The sequence below is a fragment of the Gopherus flavomarginatus genome, chromosome 2, assembly GCF_025201925.1.
Source record: "Gopherus flavomarginatus isolate rGopFla2 chromosome 2, rGopFla2.mat.asm, whole genome shotgun sequence".
NCBI classification, from domain to species: Eukaryota; Metazoa; Chordata; order Testudines; family Testudinidae; genus Gopherus; species Gopherus flavomarginatus.
This window is the reverse complement of record NC_066618.1, coordinates 61,000,260-61,017,925: the sequence shown is the minus strand read 5'-3', so window position 1 is coordinate 61,017,925 and position 17,666 is coordinate 61,000,260. Positions and strand designations below refer to the sequence as shown.

The 17,666-nt window shown below is 40.2% G+C and overlaps 1 protein-coding gene across 2 annotated transcripts in view; it reads right to left on the bottom strand.

Annotated features, from left to right (window-relative positions):
* Positions 1–9,205, bottom strand: part of LOC127044110 (ATP-binding cassette sub-family B member 5-like) — a 248,281-nt gene extending 239,076 nt beyond the window's left edge. The window contains exon 1 of one of the 2 annotated variants that reach the window (XM_050938577.1): positions 9,081–9,205. The gene's annotated coding sequence lies outside the window, so the exon portion shown is untranslated. Of the gene's footprint in view, positions 1–6,790; positions 6,851–9,080 lie in introns of those variants that run through there. The other variant, XM_050938576.1, reaches the window with a different exon arrangement.
* Positions 9,206–17,666: the final 8,461 nt, after the last annotated feature.

The following is a 17,666-nucleotide window of genomic DNA, read 5'->3' as shown; positions in this document are numbered from 1 at the left end:
AAATACAATGAGTATATTACAAAACATGACACTTCACAGGGATGAAATACTGCTTTTTAATTTTTTTAAGAGAGCAAGTACAATAACGTTGCATTAACTTAATGCTACGTCATAGCTGTTACAGTTCTGATAGAAAAATAAAATCTCACAGTACACTACAGTGTCAATTCATTAATAAATATAAACAAAATAGAAGTTAGTAGTCAACTGAAATGAATAACCAGCTACAAAAGTATATTATTTAAAAAAAATAGTCAGAACATTTTCAGACACATTTAAGTAGTGATTCATTTAAAAATGTCATTTCAAGCTGAAAATGAACAGTAAGATTTACCAATATATTAAAAACTTGCTTCCCTTCCTAAAATGTTTTATGTATCAAAACTTTTTAAAATCTAAAGAATCATTATATATCCACATACTTTTTTAAACAAAAGGCAGCACATTAAACATGAAGATAACCCCCATATTATATTAGTAATTTTATCACTATGTTGCTAAATGAGACACTTTAAAGTAGTTTTATTTTTTGAAAACAGTAGTAATAAGTGTGAAATAGATCTCAGCACAGTGAATGTGTCTAAAACTAATGTGTTTGCAAACAGGAAAGAAAGGAAGGTAGCTGGGGTGAAGCTGTGGCCCCAATGAAAACTCCCATTGGCTTGAAAGGGGACAGGATTTCAACTCACATCAACACATGCCAGACATTTTACTCATTTTTTCCCTAACTACGTACCTTGTTTCAAGAGTGTGCAACAGAAAAATAAAGGAAAGAGGAAATGGTAGCTGAAGAGGAATTTCTAAAGCAAAAGAACTTCCTGAACATTTATTTTCAGAAAAAATCATCTTAAACAATATGAAAATATACTGGGATCTAATTCTAAGTTAGCTTGCACTCTGTGCAACTGCACTGATTTGTCTCATTATATACAAATTATTTTTGATAGGTAATTTTAACCTATTGCTGACATCAATGTACAGGACACTTAAATTTCCCTTGACTTCCATCAGAGTTCTGGGTATAGAGCAATAGCTAAAAACAATAACATTCTTCCTAACTACTGCTTCATTGTTTACCATGTAAACCTTATTTTTATATTTCAAATGCATGGCATAAACACTACGGATACATTTCATTTCTAATTTGATTGGACAGTTTGTTTCATTCAACATTGATTGACTGATAAATATAATGCAGTGAATCAATAAAATTTCTTGCTCCACACTTTGGCACTTCCAACTAAAAATCAAAGCGGATGTATCCTTTAAAAAGTGGAAGTCAAATCCTAGTGATGCAAATAGAAAGGAGCATAAACACTGTCAAGTTAAGTGCAAGAGTGTAATAAGAAAAGCCAAAGAGGAGTTTGAAGAACGGCTAGCCAAAAACTCCAAAGGTAATAACAAAATGTTTTTTAAATACATCAGAAGCAGGAAGCCTACTAAACAACCAGTGGGGCCCCTTGACGATCGAAATACAAAAGGAGCGCTTAAAGATGATAAAGTCATTGTGGAGAAACTAAATGAATTCTTTGCTTCAGTCTTCACGGCTGAGGATATTAGGGAGATTCTCAAACCTGAGCTGGCTTTTGTAGGTGACAAATCTGAGGAACAGTCACAGATTGAAGTGTCACTAGAGGCGGTTTTGGAATTAATTGATAAACTCAACATTAACAAGTCACCGGGACCTGATGGCATTCACCGAAGAGTTCTGAAAGAACTGAAATGTGAAGTTGTGGAACTATTAACTAAGATTTGTAACCTGTCCTTTAAATCGGTTTCTGTACCCAATGACTGGAAGTAAGCTAATGTAATGCCAATATTTAAAAAAGGCTCTAGAGGTGATCCCGGCAATTACAGACCGGTAAGTCTAACGTCGGTACCGGGCAAATTAGTCAAAACAATAGTTAAGAATAAAATTGTCAGACACATAGAAAAACAAACTGTTGAGCAATAGTCAACATGGTTTCTGTAAAGGGAAATCGTGTCTTACTAATCTATTAGAGTTCTTTGAAGGGGTCAACAAACAGGTGGACAAGGGGGATCCAGTGGACATAGTGTACTTAGATTTCCAGAAAGCCTTTGACAAGGTCCCTCACCAAAGGCTCTTACGTAAATTAAGCTGTCATGGGATAAAAGGGAAGGTCCTTTCATGGATTGAGAACTGGTTAAAAGACAGGGAACAAAGGGTAGGAATTAATGGTAAATTCTCAGAATGGAGAGGGGTAACTAATGGTGTTCCCCAAGGGTCAGTCCTAGGACCAATCCTATTCAATTTATTCATAAATGATCTGGAGAAAGGGGTAAACAGTGAGGTGGCAAAGTTTGCAGATGATACTAAACTACTCAAGATAGTTAAGACCAAAGCAGATTGTGAAGAACTTCAAAAGGATCTCACAAAACTAAGTGATTGAGCAACAAAATGGCAAATGAAATTTAATGTGGATAAATGTGAAGTAATGCACATTGGAAAAAAATAACCCCAACTATATATACACAATATGATGGGGGATAATTTAGCTACAACGAGTCAGGAAAGATCTTGGAGTCATCGTGGATAGTTCTCTGAAGATGTCCATGAAGTGTGCAGAGGCGGTCAAAAAAGCAAACAGGATGTTAGGAATCATTAAAAAGGGAATAGAGAATAAGACTGAGAATATATTATTGCCCTTATATAAATCAATGGTACGCCCACATCTTGAATACTGTGTACAGATGTGGTCTCCTCACCTCAAAAAAGATATTCTAGCACTAGAAAAGGTTCAGAAAAGGGCAACTAAAATGATTGGAGTTTGGGTTTGGGTTTGGAGAGGGTCCCATATGAGGAAAGATTAAAGAGGCTAGGACTCTTCAGCCTGGAAAAGAGGAGACTAAGGGGGAATATGATAGAGGTATATAAAATCATGAGTGATGTTGAGAAAGTGGATAAGGAAAAGTTATTTACTTATTCCCATAATACAAGAACTAGGGGTCACCAAATGAAATTAATTGGCAGCAGGATTAAAACAAATAAAAGGAAGTTCTTCTTCACACAGCGCAGTCAACTTGTGAAACTCCTTACCTGAGGAGGCTGTGAAGGCTAGGACTATGGCAGTATTTAAAAGAGAACTGGATAAATTCATGGTGGTGAAGTCCATAAATGGCTATTAGCTAGGATGGGTAAAGAATGGTGTCCCTAGCCTCTGTTCGTCAGAGGATGGAGATGGATGGCAGGAGAGAGATCACTTGATCATTGCCTGTTAGGTTCACTCCCTCTGGGGCACCTGGCATTGGCCACTGTCGGTAGATAGCTACTGGGCTAGATGGACCTTTGGTCTGACCCGGTACGGCCGTTCTTATGTTTTTATCTTTCAGAAGTGAATTTTTCTAACTGTGAATTGTGCTGCTTTCTTAGGGCCTGCTCCAAAGCCCACTGACATCAATGAAAAAATTCCCGCTGACTTCAGTGGGCTTCAATTGGAGGCTCATAGGTCCAGTCCTACAACCCTACCTCAAGTCATCCTTCTTAGTCAGTTGCCAACATTGCCCTTTGTGTTTACTTCAGGGAACAGGGTTAGGTACAGAGAGTGCAGCCTTCTCATCTATGCAGGGGCTGGACACAAAATGGCCCTTACACTCTACTATGCACAGGGAATACCTTGTGAGTGCCTCTGCCAGTCTAACCTCTTCAAAGTATCTGGGAAGGGACATGGTTTCCTGCACGGGCTTGTAGAAGAGGTTGGGTGCAGAGGATGGACACTGTACTCTCTTCAAGGACTGCACTCAAACCTCCCTCCCCAAAGCTCTTGTATGCATTCTGCCTGCTTGTGCCTCCTCAAGCCCCTGCTAAGGCAGTACATTTCTGCACATCCCCCAACCCTAAGCTGTGCCTTAAAGGGCATCATAAAACCCAACGTGGCTAGTTGGAAGAGTAGGTGTTGCCTGAAAGTAAGTTTCACAGGTTCACTGCCGTAGTTAACAACACAATCGCAATCACACACATATGGGAAAAAAGAACTAATTCTCCAGTGTGACTTGAGAAAGCAAGGGTATCATAATATTTTACCACCTACAGCAAATTATTTCTTCTAATACAAAACCGAACTTTGCATTGGAGATTTTTGAGCCATCACACTGAAAAAAATTAATACAATTCAAATAACTGATAACATGCAAAGTATGGCTAGACAAATAACATGCAAAGTATGGTTAGTCAAATGCTGTTTCTTTTTAAGACCCCCATTAAACACCGCTTGTGAATATATGGGAGTATTTCAATCTGGCACAATGAAAATTCCACATACATCATGTGCACATTTTCTGAATGAACAAACCATTTCCCCATACTCATTTGTGACACTGTAATAAACGTATTCATAGAGCTTGGAAGTAATTGACACTGCGTCACTGTAATTCTATGAGTGCTTTTTTTAAAATTCAGAAGTAATGTCCTTTCTAAAATACACATGAATGAGTAGTTAGAGGTTAACAGGATTCAGCCCTCTCTACATTCAAGTATCTAGTTTAAGAACTAGAATAATTAAACCATTCATAGAGATGTTTAAACAAGGAACAACAATTTTTCTGCAGATGCTCATGTAAATATTGTGCATATGGGGCATAAAGTAAAACAAATAAAATAAAAAGATCCCCAAATCACCAGTTAACAATACCAATATAGTACCTGTGTGTATTTCTTAAATGAAGTGTTCCATATTTTGGAGCTGGCCTACTGTCTAATTATTTGAAATATGATTCATTTTTCAGTGGGCTTAACTTTCTCCCATAAGCCTATTGTGACTTTGGTTGAGGCCAAATGTTATAGTTTTTGTTTGGAAGGAAAACCTTACAGGCACAATAGAGAGAGAAGAAATTGTGATATGAACTATGTAGAACTAACTTGTTTACAATATCTCACACACTAACTGCTACCCAAAGCACAGCCACAGTACCGTAATTGCTGTTCAATTTCTTGTGAATTATGGGCTAAGTGCTTTCTCATTTAAGGTTATGTGCACATGGGAGCATAGATCCCCACCACTGTGAGGCTTTTGTTGGGTCATTCCTCCTCAGCACCATTCCTTCTGAAAAACAGGGCCAATGGCCGAGAGAGAACAGCTAGCAGGCAAGGCCACAGTTTCTCATGTATGGCAGCCATCAGTGAGAATCAGGCACCGTCTTGAGGATCTTGTTCTGTGTGACCTCCCCACAGGCCTTCTAAAGATCAGCTCTTGGCCTTCTGCATTGCTAGAAGCTAATTCTTTGTCAGTAGCCCACTCGTAGTCTCCTTATAATTGTAAGTTATTTTTACCAATTATATCACTTAACTATATGCTGTCTTAAGGGCTATTATATTTAATTTCAAGAGAATTAGGATAAAAATCATATTCCATTATTTAAAGAATGGATAATCAGTGGCCTCACCTTCGTTTGTGGTCATGTTACCTCAATCAAATTAGATACATATATGGCCCCTATCACCATGGCATATGAACTCCTCTAAAGTAGTTAAGCTTAAAAAACAGTAGCCTCTCTCTCTTCTCATCACATACTGTATTAAATACCATGAGCCCCCAGGTCCCTTGGAGAAGCGTAGATCTGATCTACTGGAGCTAGATCTGAATAGCAGGTAGCAGGTGATTCAAACAGAGATTTGGGGACAGACTCATTGGCAAAGATCTGCCAGCAAAGGACAGATCTACATTTAGATGGTGCCTACTGAATAATATTTAATAACTAAACATTGTATTTATTTCAATTCAAGACAATATCTACCCCACAGGAAACCTTATAAACAACACTGTTAAGCAAGTAGGCTACCCAACATGCAGGACACCAGCCAAGTGAGTGTTTGGGTGTTCTAAATCCAAGCCCAGCGTCTGCAACAAATTCCTAATGTAAAGGGTAAGGATGCTCAGAACAGAAAACACACGACAGTATTTAAAAAGCTGCCAGTGATTTATGTAACTTCCAAGTGATCCACACTCTGAGGGCTGTAAGGCTCACTTTGTAAGAGTTAGACTTCTGTTAAATCTCCCAGCATCAGATGGGAGGAAGAGCAGCTGATTGGCCCAAAATCTTGAGTATTATAGTTGGGTACAATATCCCCAACTCTGTGCTCCACTTGTCTCCTTTTTCCTTGAGGACTTGTATAGCTATAATTCTTTGTATACTATTATTTTAATACCCATGTAAACAGTACTATGCTCTAGAATGGCTGTACTCACCACTCCTCCCTTTGGATCATAAAACCTCTGAAGCAGCTGGACCATTGTGCTCTTACCACATCCACTGCTGCCAACCAATGGCACCATTTGTCCAAGGTCAGATTCCAGAGTGAGACCTTTGAAAACCTTGCCGTAGTTAAAAAAAAAATGAAATGTAGAACAATCTCAAATTAACGAGATTCTGTCACCCTGCCAGGTTTATCCCTGCTACATTTTCAAAACGCACTCATTCTCATTGCTTTAACCAGTGGAACCTGCCATTCCTGACACCTCTAATTTGTCCAGTGTTCTGCAGCAAAAATTCATCTACTGACATGATTCTGACCAGATTCAGTCCCTCTTGAAGTCCTTCCATTGGCTCCTGCATGCCTCCTGCATCACATTCAAGCTCCTGGGCTCACCTTCAGGACTCTGCATAACTTTGCTTCTTCCAATCTCTCTTCTCTTCTTTTTAGAGGCCACACCTTTCTTGCCTCACTTTGCTCAAACATTCCATTGGTTAACAACCCCTTTTTACATTCTTCTCCAACACTCTTCTCCATGCCTTCTTTTATGTTTCCTCTCTACGCTTGAAACTCAAAATCAACCTCCTGACTCTATTCTCCTGTGCTTCCATCCCGTCCTCTAAAGCACACAACTCTTCTAGGATAATACACAAGTAACATGCCATATTTCAAGTTGTAGTCACAGTGACTACAACACAGCACAGAACAGGTGTTTCTCCTACCTGGACATCTGGTCTTGAAGGATAACTGAACTGTACATTATTAAATTCAGGTGCTCCCTTTATGTGATCGAGTTTGTGTCCACCTGAAGAAAAACTATCCATAGTGGATTTCTGGGGAGTGGAGAAAAATTAAAATTTAAGCAAATAATTTACAAATGCATAATTGAGGGAGGGAGATGATATTATAGCCTGAATATTTCATATTTTTTATTCTACAGTTTAAAACATCTCCCACACCACACCTGTTTTAGCATTGGTAGTTTGCAATCTAAGGCTAACTGCCACAGTTACTTTTCTTTGGTAACTGCATTGTATTGTTTGTAATTTCCTTTTAAGAGCCTGAACATAATGTTTCTTGCTAAGACAGTTTGGTCTTTTTCCTTTTGGCAAACACTAATTTTTTCCTCCTTTATTTTTCAATGGAAGTTACCGTGGCTTTTTGCTTATTACTACTTTATTTTTCTATTGGCATTGTTAGTGCTCTCATGCAAGATACTAGCCCAATTATGAGGGCAGGGTAGAAGGATCCATACCTGATCAATGATCTTGAAAACTTTAAAGGCAGCTCCTCTAGCAATAGAGAAAGCTTCAAAGTGTGGTGCTGCTGTGCCCAGGCAATAACTACTAAAAGTAACGCAGAGGAAAACCTACAGGAGGAAGAAGATGAAACCCACACTGAAAACAAATCCAAAGTTTAAAGGCTGGTCCTATAGTCTTGATTTAGGCAACACTCCCATTTCTGACCATTGGAGCTATGCCTCAGAAAAGACCGCAGGATCAGTCCCAGCATTGGTGTGTCATTCACAAGACATTCCTAAGTATCGAAAGAATTAAGTTTAATCCTTGGAATGTCAGCACAATACCTTATAGTCTGGAACAATAGAAATTGAGAAGGATTTTTGGCAAATTTCTATGGAATTTCTACATAAAACGGAAAGAAAAGGACTATTTTTTGTTTTCTATTCTACTTGTCTCTATTGTAGTATATTTTAACACCAAATATTTAATTGACTCATTAAAGTGAATGGCCTTTACCGCTGCTTGATCAAGTTTTACAGAAAACTCAGAAAACCCGCAAACCACATTGCAAAAGTCCAACATATCTTTAGCTGACTACACCATAAACTTCACTATTACTCTGAGTTTTAAGGCAACCAGTAAATAGAGTTTCAATTTTCCAAACAATTAAAAACTCCACATAGTCAAATGTTCAACTTTATTAGATAGAATATCCTTCAAATAAAGAGAAACACAAGATGTGAGGAGTACATGCAGCCACCCTACCTAACAGTTCATCACATAATTTGTGAAGAAGGATCTATTAGGCAAATTTCACCTTCTCTTCTGTTTGTGGAAAATCCATGAGCAGATTATGATTTTTTCTAATTTGTTAATTATTTTAAATGATCTGATTATGTTTTCAATTAACTTCATTTACTGTTACTTAGTTGTGATTGGTCATATAGTCGCATGGTATTGTTTCTGTTCTCTGGCTGCAATTATTATAATCCTTGTATCTGGCATGAATCCTTCTGGAAAGTAAATTTAACTTTCATCTGCTATGCACATTTGTGCTGGTAAAACAAACTGCATGAATGTTCATGGAAAACAAATGCAGAAGAGACACAAATATGGCAGAGACAAAATTTTATATAAATTCAAACTAATATCATGAAAGAAATCACTGTTTGCCTCACTCTATTAGATAAGCACATTAGCTGAAACAGCTATGACTGTGAAGTGCAAAACCAGGTGGATTTAAGTCATCTTTATTTGACCTCAGAGTGAACACTGCACTGAGAAGAATTGGAGAAAATTTCATATCTGCTAAGAAGACAACAGTAAACCAGTTATGTGGTGAAGAGTCTCTTCTGCCTATCTAAATTCTTATATTAGTGCCCATTACCCTGGTATCCAAACACAACTTCACAATCAAAACTGCAAGGAACTTAATTTTAACTTATATTTTACAGAATGCAACCAACTCTGCAGTAAGTTATAGAAGTAACCCAGCTCCTGGGCAGTTGTGGATTCTCCATACGTACGATATCTCTTGTCCCTGCCTATAGCCACCATATCATATACTCAACATCACCTTCACAATGAAGTTAGTTTGTAGAAAGACACTGATGTTAAAATATGACACTTACAGCCAGGACAGTCCCAATTGAATAGCCAGTATTCTCATCAAGAATTAAGGTAGTTCCATACCAAAACCCAAGGCCGTAGCATCCATTTATAATTAGGTACAAAAAACCAAGAGACAGCTTAGAAGCAATAGTCTTTTTTTATACCAAGATTTTTTGCTTCTCCTAGTTTACTTGTATATCTGTTAAAAAGACAAACATATGTTAGTCATTGTGGCTGCAGACAAAGTCACAAATTAAAAAAGACATTAATTATTGAGAGAGTCAGACCTATTGATTTCCTTCTCTTGTCCTCCAAAGGCTACAACAGTTCGCACTGATGACAGGACTTCTTTTGCTATTGCACCTGCTTTGGCATAGGCTGTTAACTCCTTACTGGTTAATGTGATGATCATCTACAGTCAATAGGAGCAGAATGAAGTGAACTTTTCAAACAAATTGAGAGTAGCTCTATACCTCATGTTTATTACGTTATTTCTCTGAGCTCAGAACTGCCAGATTCGCAATGATCTTTAAAAGCGCTTCCTGGGTCATTATTCTGTGTGTGATCAAGTAACCAATCTTGCAAATACTACCATGCAGATGTAAGTATGCACTATCCAGTAATGTTTACAGAATTTGATCTATAGGAAATATTTTAAATTCTGTTCCATATGTACAGAACGTATTATGGAATATATCTTAGAAACATAAAGATCTGTGATCTTATAACTCTGTCCCTGCAGTCTACTAGACCTACCTAAACAGGATGACTGCAGGGATGTTCATTAATTGAAATTCCCAACGCCACATCTGGAGACCTTGCTCGGGCCAAGTGAGGCCAGGAGAAAAATGCTAGGCCCAGAAGGGGAGGGCTATTGAATCTTCTAAACTTTATTTATACATTTTAAGATATCAAAAGACGATATTAAAATCATAAAGGCATATGTTTAGGAGGACCACTACCTGTTACAAATAATCTGAGATTGTGAAGTCTTTAGGACAGGGACTATTTGTATGTGTGTCTGTGTGTGCGCGCACAACACCTAGTAGTATGGTGGTGTGAAACTGCTTGTGGCCTTTAGGTGCTACTGCAAATCTACTACCATCACTAACAATACAAGAAAATTGAGACTAAGAAATATACCTAATTCCCTTAAATATATCTTTTTCAGGCTAAATATTTTTTGTAGTTTTTTTTTTTTACTCCAGCTTCAAGCTTACTACTGGAGCTGCTCAGAAATTTTTCAACAGAAAGCAGATTCATTGAAGCAGAACCATTCACAGAAACACATTAGCTTCAACCAAGTTTTTGTCCAGAAGGTTTCTCAGGTCCAGAATGGGATTTCTGGTAAAAATGAGAGGAAGAGAGAGCACCCAGAATAGCCAGTGATTAGGCACTCAGCTGGGATAGGGAAACCTATGTTCAAATCCTTGCTCCAAATAAGGGCAGGGACTTGAACCTATAGTTCCTACATCACAGAGGAGTACCCTAATCAGCTGGCTATTGGCTGTTCTGTCTCTCATGCTCTACTGTGCAAAAAAAATGGAAAGGTCTCAGTTTTGTCCTGATGCAGAACAAAAATAAATGTTGAAACTTCAAAATGGAATTCTTATTTTCCAGCCAGCCCTACTCACAGTCTCCTACATCCTTAAATCCCTCAGTGCGGTCAAGTGGAAGAGAGATAAGGTAGAATATCCTCTGGGGAATTAAGGTTATATGTAAATTGTCTCAGAGCTGCTAAGCAAAAAGTGACAACATTCAGCTGTTAGGAGTCAGAGTATCCGTTCATACACTGATAGTCTAGAAATAACAGGAAGGAAAGTGGCATGAGTCAATTATGCTGTTTGTAGTTTTCAGAGTTTTCACTGGTTTTGATAAATGTTGGGTCAGAGACAGGATAATATTTGCAAATTCGGTATCAAACTGGGTATTTTATATCATGGCAAGACAGCGAAGTGCACATTGTATAGGAATGGGAAAATGAGACAGAGGTAGAGTAATAATTGGAATGGGCACCTGAGCTTGTTTTAGGGATCTATCCTGCCATAGGTTACACCCTTCAAAGAGGATATAGGTTCATATCCTTGTCATGGTTTTTCCCCCCACTTTGAACTTTAGAGTACAAAAAGTGGGGACCTGCATGAACACTTTTAAGCTTAATTACTAGCTTAAATCTGGTATGCTGCCACCAGCCAGAATTTAGTGTCTGGCACACTTTCTGTTCCCCCGAAACCTTCTCTGGGGAACCCAGACCCAAACTCCTTGAGTCTTAAAACAAGGAGAAATTAACCATCCTCCTCCTTTTCCCCCCAGACTTTCCCCTCCCTGGGTTGCCTTGAGAGGCTTCACACCGATCCAAACTCCTTGGATCTTAAAACAAGGAGGAATTAACCATTCCCCCTTCTTTCCCCCCACCAATCCCTGGTGAGTTCAGACTCAATCCCTTGGATTTTAAAACAAGGAAAAATCAATCAGGTTCTTAAAAAGAAAGCTTTTAATTAAAGAAAGAAAAAAGATAAAAATTATCTCTGTAAAATCAGGATGGAAAATGCTTTACAGGGTACTCAGATTCATATGGACTAGAGGGACCCCCGCCCCTAGCCTTAGATTCAAAGTTACAGCAAACAGAGGTAAAAATCCTTCCAGCAAAAAGACACATTTACAAGTTGAGAAAAACAAACATAAGACTAATCCGCCTTGCCTGGCTACTACTTACAATTTTGAAACATGAAAGACTGATTCAGAAAGATTTGGAGAATCTGGAATGATGTCCCGTCCCTCTCAGTCCCAAGAGCGAACAACAAACCAAAAAAGAGCACAAACAAAGACTTCTCTCCACCAAGATTTGAAAGTATCTTGTCCCCCTATTGGTCCTCTGGTCAGGTGTCAGCCAGGTTTACTGAGCTTCTTAACCCTTTACAGGTAAAAGAGACATTAAGCCTTAACCATCTGTTTATGACAATCCTAATGCAGGATCAGGCCTGAGTGATTGACTCAGCGGTAATCATTTGGCCTTAAACCCATCTTTATTTATTTCTGTGCTACTGCTAACAATTCTATCATCTCAAGCCATTTTGTTATGTCTTCATGCATCTGGATTCCCACACTGCCTTCAATAAGGACCTGATTGGATGGATTTGAGACTCTTCTTTTTTTTTTACTCTGAAATTTAACTAGGTTTAAGCATATTAAACCGGCTGTAGCATGATCAGAATTTACATGTCATACATGATGTGCTCTGTACATGTGATCAATCCTGTGTTGGTATCTCTTGTCTGAGAAGTTAAACTTCTCTAGTCATGTTAATTATTGAAATCTGACATTGTTACCCATATTGTATGAGATTCAAAGCCATCCAACTATGACATGTATTTAGACTAAACAAATGGCACTGAACATATGTTAGCTGCTTATTTTATCAGAGTTTTCATTTACCACTCTAACAAATGAAAAAAACCTACTAGATTTGCTAGGAGAATAGTTCTCTTTCCTATCATCTTCTGATGAGCCTAGTGGCAGCTTTTCTGGTGTTAATAAAGATAACACAATGTTTATCTGGATAATTTGCTTGTTAAAATGAAGAGATTTCTAATATTAATTAATATTGAAAGTTTCTCCATTTTTAAAGATAAAACAATTTGAATTGGCCTAAATATATCTATGTACCTGTCTATTTGTGCAAAGAAACTATTTTTGTTTAAATCAGGCATTTTTCTGTGAGTGGGGTGTGAGAGGGTTCTGTGGGGGGCAGTCTGGGTGCAGGCAGCTCAGTGGGGGATCTGGATGCAAAGGGAGGTGCAAGGTGCAGGGGCAGTGGGAGTCTGCAGGGGAGGACCAAGTGAAAGTGGTTGGAGCTCAGTGGGGTGGGGGAGTCTGGGTGCAGGGGAGGTGGGGTTTATTTGGGTGTAGGTGGTTGGGGCTCAGTGGGGTGGGCGTTGGGGAGGTCATCGGGGTGGTACAGATGCAGGGGAGGTGGGGCTTATCAGGGTGAGGTTTTGATGGGCCTACTTAACTGGGGATTCCCAGCTGCTTCCAAGGGGATCTGCATGCTGGACCCCCACTTCTCCTATTCCAGGGATCAGCAACCTTCAGCACATGGCCTGCCAGGGCTGGGCCACTTTGTTTACTTGCCATCACAGCCAGAACATCCCTCAGCCTGGGCCACTTCCCGCAGCCCCCATTGGCCCGGAGTGCCGAACAGCGGCCAACGGGAGCTGCGATCGGCCAAACCTGCGGAAGGTAAACAAACCAGCCCAGCCTGCCAGGTTTCTCTGCCTCCTCTCCCCAGTGGCGAGCATGCTGTGGCTCCGAGCCTCCCCCTCCCTCCTGCCGGCAAACAGCTAATTGGCAGAAGGGAGGGGGAGGGTGGGAACACAGCAAGCTGTGAGAAGAGGCATGGGAGGGGGAGCTTGGCTGCCCTACTGCAGCAGGAGTCTCAGTGCCAGTAGCACCAAGCTTCTGCCCCTCGCAGGAGAGAATGGTGGGCGGAGAACAGTGGACCTGGTCGGGGCCCCTCTGCAGTGTGGGCCCGGTGTCATTGCAAATCCGCTACTGATGAGTTTATCCCTAAAATAAAACTTATTCCTGGAACTGCAACCCTTCACCAATAGCTCCTGTTTCCTAGGTCCTTGTATCCATAAGACCTCCAAAAATCTTAGAGCAGGGGTGGACTGACCCCAGGTCCTATCAGTCTTACCCTGTTATATGAGCCTTTGCACTCTATATGGCCTTGGAATACCAGAGATTCCCAAAGAGATAGGAACAGAGGATTTAAGGGTTTGTCCTTACTCCTCTTCTTGGGTTAGCTGATTTCATTAAGTGTTTAAACCAACCAACAAACGTGGGGGAGGGAAGGGGGAGAAGGGGAGATTCTAGCCAACTTTCTCCAAAACAGATGAATTGCAAGAATATAAACTGCTTGTGGTAAATTAGTTTCACCTAAAAAGATAGACTCTAGCTCAACAGAAATAATTTTCAGGAGGTCTATAGACTGTTTCATACAGGATGTCAGAATAAAATATCACAATGGTCTCCTCTGACCTTGGAATCAGTGAATCTATAATGAAAATAGAGCCTGCATATTTAAGACCATAAGTTCAGCTCCTTCCTATAGAAGTTTTCAAACAGCTTGGACTTATGTCTGGATCTTGCTGATCTTCAGGGATTAGTTCCCAGGGTTATATTCCACTTTACATTGTTAAATAGATCTAGCTACTCTTACTGCAACAGAGCTACCCAACACAACATTAAGAATGTGAGTTGTACGGTTTTCGGGCTTATGCACAACCTACAGAATTGTTAACCGAGTCCCATATTTCAGATGGTGCCAAAAATAATGCAACTTGACTCTTGATCTCAGTTTTAATTTGTGAAGCTGGTAGCTAGAAAAAACACCTTAATTGTAAACTGGTGATCTGATAATACTGAAAAACAATGGCCCCCACAATGTCAATGTTAGAGTCACTTATCATAGTATGGGCACACTCCACTACCTCAGTTATAAATGAGCCGAGGTATCCTTCACTGGGCAGATTTCTGCTTGCATCCACTGAGGCCAATAGGGTTGCAAGTAGGTAACTGAGAGCCACATTTAGCACAGAGCATTTGGCAAGGCCACCAAACAAAGCTATCAGCAATACCCTCTGTCACAGCTGTTTCAGTAACCAGAGGGGAAACTCATCTGACTCTGTGGAGAAACAGAAAATCCTTCTATAAAGGGAGCTGGTATTTCTAACAAAAGATTGATAGCTACTTTAATTTCTGGCTGAATTGCTCTGACCAGCTCATTTCAAAACACACACTTTCCTCTGGCCCTGGTTACAGGGCAGGGGGCTTTCAGAAATAGAAACTGCTACTACCATTAACTTCTTGCTACTAGTCCTGTCCTCCTTGTTCTCTCATTCTTTTCTATGAGTCATCCACTTTTTATTCCTGGAATGAAAATGCCTTAATACTTTTCTTCCAACCTTTTTCTTTTTATTTGTGCCAAACGTGCTCCCAGTAAGGCTGATGGGTACAACACAAGGCAGATTTTGATTCCACCAGTGCTTCCAATATTTCCATCCCAGGATGCTGTTAATAAAATCCTAGAGATTTTGGGGGTCCCTGAATTCCCTGCATCTCATTAGGTTATTGTCCATTCCACCCCTGTAACAATCTGGATTCAAGACTGTCAGAAGCAAACTTATAGCACACCATCTAAGTTCAACCCCTTTCAGGGCAACACAAACTCAGGCCAGCATCCAAAGTTTCTCAATAAATCTACCCTTTTTTGGACTCTGTCTTCAATCGCCTTCCTCCAATACCAGAGGAGACTTTCTGAGATTTGTGTTTTTCCTACCCACCCAACTCCTTTACAGGAATCTCTCTTTTGTCTGTGGTTCTTCCCTTCACAGTGAACTTTCTCCCCCTTTTATGAGGACCAGGTGTCCAAAAGCATCACTTACTGTCTCTTAGTTCTTTTCTTCTGGCTGAAAAGCAATTAGCTAATTATTGTTTGCAGTATTAAGGAATAACCCTGTGTAGCTCATAAGCTTGTCTCTTTCACCAACAGAAGTTGGTCCAATAAAAGATATTACCTCACCCACCTTGTCTCTCTATTAATTAATTATGGCACAGGTGTAATAGATATGACTAATAACTCCTTCCCATCACATTGACTCATTAAAAAACTCCTCATCATGCCTGCCAAATCATTTCATCCTGAATCCTCCTATTCCCTACACAACCTAAATACTCACCAGATGATGGAGTTACTCTGGAAATGCAGTAGTCTCTGTGTCCCTAAAGAGTCTGTCTGTCTGTCTCTCTCTGAAGACTGGAGAAGAAAATCTGTGTAGAGAAGTCACTGACATGAGGAAGTCACAATTTAAATTAGCCACGATAGAACAAGTGGTGATTAATTCTGTCTTGTAACTCCCCCTGCAATTTTATTATTGAGTAAAAATAATGTCAAAATATTTGTGATGTTGTTGTTTTGTTTTGTGGGGGGGGGGACGGTTTGGTAACAAAGTTAATGATTTGATTCAGGGTTAAGATGTTTTTAAATCCATTTGCCAGTTACTAATTAGAACAAACTTCTAGTAAACTATTGCAAAGCTGGTAGCTTTAAATAAGTGAATAGTTAAATATATTTCAAAAGTCAGAATGTGTCAGGCTGGAGGAGCTGGCATTAAAGTGTCCTAAATGAATTAATACTTTTAGACTGAATTCTTAGTTGATAATTGGTTTCCTCACAATAACAAAATGTGAAGTTACAAAATTGCAGAATATCCTCCACTGTAGTTCTTCTTTCCTCAGGAATCTTGGACATTTCCTGGATTGGTGATGCCTGGGGAGTTCTCAGGAAAGCACCAGTCTCATTTATTTAGACTAAAAACATCTCCTTGATTAATGGCAACTTAACTTGACTGTCCGCTGAAGAATAAAAAGACAGTGAGAGGTTTGTGGGTTTTCTTTAGGAGGTGGGTAAGAGTGGAGTTTTATTTAATACTAGCTGCTAATCTCCTGCTGCCTTTTTTTTAAATGATGAAAATTGGATTTAGACAACCTCTGGGAGGGGATGCAATCCAGCATCACTAACTCTGGTTCATGCTAGAACACCAGCTTTGCTTCCTGATTTATATATGTTAGTGCAGGGCTGATTCAAGCACATCCATGGCCTCCTGAGAATTACCTGAGGTTTATCCCCTCCTTCCTATGTAATATTTTTTTCCTCCTGCCTCTGGGATTATAATTAAAACTGTATGTTGCCTGAAACAAAAAGCTACTATTTTGGGTGCGGAAGTGGGCTGGCGGTGGGAGGCTGAGAGAAGGCCAGCCGAGGGAAACGTACATTAGCATAGCTTTGAGCAAGCTGTGGGGTTGAAGGTGCAGAGGAAGGTTGTGGAGAGAAGGGAGGAAGCAGCAGGAGAACAAAGCAGCAGGCAGCTCTAAGTGGCAGGGCAGTGCCAGAATTGGGGGAAGGGAACTGCCACAATAAGGCAACAGGTGCCATCAGGTGGAGAGGGTAAAAGTGACAGGGGACCCAGAAGGAATCTTCTAACCTGAGCAGCAGGAGGCACTTGGGCAGAGGTTGTCTCAAATCAAGAAGTTCTTGAGGTCCACAGCTGACAGGAAGGTTGTGTGTGTGTGTGTGTAGGGGGGGGGTGTGTGTCACAGAAAACCCCAGTGGAGGCAGGAGGTGGGCAGCAGGTCGGGGGGGGCGAAGTGCAAAGGAAGCCCTGGTAGTGGATCAGCCTTGCAATGGGGCCAGAGGAAGCCCCATTTGGGGACAGGAAAGCAGCTCAATGAAAAAGATGAGAGCGGCTCAGGGGAGTAACCTGCTGTGAAGGAGCAGAGAAGTATCCTCAAGGGATGAGGGGCCCTAAATCAAGCCCAACCAGAGGCTGCAGACCCCTGTCAGAAAGGGTCTGGTAAAAGGCTCTGATTAGGCAGGAACAGCCACCAGGAGGGGGTGGAAAAACTCCTCAGCCAAGGGCTACAATAGGAGCATCAGGTAAGGCCCTGGCAGGCAGGAGCCACAGCCTCTTCCTAGGTAGTATTTTAATGCCTTTCTCCTTGACCCTCTTTTTTTCCTCTTAAATCTTCCTTTTCATTTATATGCC